Source organism: Halyomorpha halys, unplaced genomic scaffold, assembly GCF_000696795.3.
Source record: "Halyomorpha halys isolate HHAL.00 unplaced genomic scaffold, Hhal_1.1 Scaffold299.1, whole genome shotgun sequence".
Taxonomy (NCBI): domain Eukaryota; kingdom Metazoa; phylum Arthropoda; class Insecta; order Hemiptera; family Pentatomidae; genus Halyomorpha; species Halyomorpha halys.
Genome location: NW_027107963.1, coordinates 1,477,784 through 1,481,398, shown reverse-complemented (window position 1 = coordinate 1,481,398; position 3,615 = coordinate 1,477,784).

Here is a 3,615-nt window from a genome sequence, read left to right as displayed (position 1 = left end):
TATATATATATACAATAGGAAAAGGTAGTATATGGAGAAAAGGAAAGAATAATGTGCGGAATATTTGTGCTGGGTTATGCGGTCTTTAAGTAAATTTTTTGTTTCGCCAATGTAGGATGCATTGCAATTAGAAGTGGAACAAGGGATACGGTACACTAGCTGGGAACGGTATTGAGGAGGAATTGGATCTTTAAGATTGGCATAAATAAAAGACAGTTTGTTATGGGCTACACGGAGGTTTGGGATGGAGGAACGTAATTGTTTTTGAATGTGTCTGTAAGAAAGGGTATGTAAGGTAATGATCTGTATAGGGGGATGGAAAAAGATTGCAGAGAATTTTGTGTAGATGGGGTACGGTTTTTATAATTGTAAAAGAGTTTGTCGATGATTTTAGGAGGGAAGTTGTTGTTTAAGAGAATTTGTTTAATGCGGAGATAGTCCTAATACAAAATAAAATTTTCCAACTAGACTTCAGAAATGAGTGATTGGATGGTGCTGGCCTCTTGTGGGGGTTATAGGAACTATTATTGTGTGCCTTTCTTGATTGGTGCTGCCATCTTATGCCAATCATTTGAATTTATATTACAAATATTTTCCTGCTAGCTTTTGACTTCGGAAATGATTGCTTGGATGGTGCTGGACTCTAGCAGTGTGAATTAAAACTATTATTTTCTATCTTTCTTGATTTGTGCTGCTATCTTTAGACAGGTAGTTGTAATTTAACATTCTAAATTGTCATTTTATCGTCAATTTTTTTGTTTTATTGAACGAAGTTAAAATGAAGTGTAGTTTTTGAATCGTATTTATTTATACCTTTCTTACTTACTTATTGATTCGTATACTTTATTAATTTGACATTCTTTAATGTTCTTATTACCTTAAACTTTGGAGATAAAATGAAACGTCGATAGTTTAGCACACTGATGTTAACTTAATAAAAAAAAGAATTTAAAGTAAAAAGGCTAATAATTCCCGAAATATAAAAATAGCAGTAAATAAATTTTTTTCTTTAGGTTTTAGCCCTGCGTATGGCCCCCCTCCCTTTTCGCCTCTTCTAGGATTTGTACCTGATAAGAAAGTACATACGAAAATAAATTATAAATAATTATTCGCTGTTAATCTCTATGCACACGAAGAAAGCACAAAAAAAATAAAGTAATAATAATAATAAAATATCTATAAAAATCTCAAATAAATGATATAGGCAATCTTATTAACACGAATTTGGAGGGTTTTTTTCGCGGGTTTAGCTTAGCTGTGGCGGTAACTCACCTAACAGGCCAATCAGTATCCAATATTAATAATAAAAGGCGCTTTTATAATAGTAAATCTCTCAGTATTATATTTGGCCTTGTTCTTGTATGGTTGGGATTGTGTCGTGGTTAATATTATGTTAAATATGTAAAAAGTGTTATAAATGAGGTAACTTTGATTTATATAACTTTATTAATTTCTCAGATATCGTAATATTGATACCGATTCGAAAGAATAAAGTGGGTAGCGAAAATTAAGAAAGAATGCCACAGAGGAATCTTCTGTAAGTAATGAATTTTAAATGATGCATGAATGTATGGCAATTCTTATTTTTATTTATATGTTTTTTGTGATTAATCAACAAATATTTCCTTTAACATACCTCATTATATCGTAATACCTTCCTTATTTGTTTTTGTTTTATAAGTTATTTCAGTTTTGCTAAAATATTTCAATACATGTCAAATATTCACATTAATTCATAATGTCAGTATAGTAAGTTAAGTTTGTTTGAAGTAAAGTCTATTGATATTCAGAGAACAAGCAGAATACTTTTCGAAAATTAAGATAATCCATTTTGGTGTAGAATATGAAATTACAGAATTATTGTTAGAAATCTCTTTTTAAAAAAGTTATGTTATATACATATGATGAATTATTTCCTTTGTTTGAAATTTAGTATTAGTTAAATCTCAAACAAAGTTGTTAAAATATTATTTCAGAATAAAATGTTAATATAAAACAATGTTTCATCTAAATGGATGATTCTAAAATAAAATTCCATTTTCTGTGCTTAAATTTCAAACGAATGCACAATTTAAAAAAATTCCCCAATTTTTGATGTGGCTTCTTGAAACCATAAAGGACAGTATTCAACATGAAATATAGCTCAAATCACTTTTTTTGGGACCCAAATCCCGCATTGTTATAACGGTGGAAAAGAGATTAACTGCAGACCTTAGATGGAATGCCGAATGTTTCCGAAAGCAGACGAATGCGACCGGACCGCGGGGACGTAACCAATCTGAGTTCAAAAAGGCAATTTCAATAACTTTCATTATTGATTGAGTCGGTAAAACAAACGAACTACGAATAGATGTTAGAAATTATGAATATTATCCTTAAACCGATTCAACCTTGGTTTTTGGTAAGAAAATCATGAAATGAAACCCTGTTAAAAAGACTGATAGAACAAAAAAAAAATCACTCCAACTTTTTTTTCACCAAAATAAATAAAACAATTATCTCAATATCAAAACCTTTTCAGGAGAAAAATTTTATTGGAGGTTCAGTTTTAGTATTTGAAAAATAAGGGGTTAAAATCTAATTTAAATTTTAAAGAAAATATTATATTACTTTATCTATTATCTGCAGGAAGAAAGCTCTTTATGTAGAGCATTTCCTACCCATTTCTTGAATATTTGCAATTACATCATATGATAATAATAATGTGTTCACATATAACCCATGAAGGGTTACGGGTATAGTACTTTGTAAGGAAGCACAGTTTTTAAAACGAGGGTTATACAAGGAGGTGATTTATTAAAGATCGCGCTCAATCACCAGATTTTTCTCCAATTAAGGGTACCTTCTTAATAAGGCTGGGTGGACATCAGGACTCCATAACCCACAGGGTTGACTCACGGCTACAGTATAACAGAAAATCATTATCTGCCAAGCCAGATATGAACCCAGGTCTTGGAGATTGTAGCATTGTGCCTTATCTCAGTCCCACATCATATATTAGTTGTATATGACAGAAGATGGATGTTTTGGTTTATAATTTGTCTTTGTGCCTCATAATAAGCCAGGATTATTTTATTACATATTCATTCCTGTTTTGTTTTTTTCTGTCTTTGCCTGTAATGAAGTTATTATATAGAAGTAAATAATTGGTATCCACTTTTCAATAGGTCTTTACGTTTCAGAGCTCCCTGACCTTTTTTTTTTAATGTTTAGCTTTGTAGAGAATTTATTATATTTCAAATGAGCACATACAATGTTCTTGGAGATGTATAGTTTTAGATTAATTAAAAAAATAATTGAATGTGTTCCCATAGGAATTTACTAAAATTTAATTTTAAAAAACAATATGATTAATTTATTTTTTAAGATAATCTTTATACAGTTTTCTGCCCTATTTAGCCTGCTTAATTTACAGATTATTAGATTTATTTCTTATTAATATACTTGTTTGAGAGTGGTTTAGTTTATTTAAAAACAATTTTGATCCTTTTTCTCAACTTTATTCTTTTTAAACTTCCAACGTTTCGACCACTTAGGTCATTTTCAAGGATACCTTTACTTTGTTTTCATTTTTTCTTTTAAAATTCTTTAAATGCCGGCTAATTGCCTTTGTCC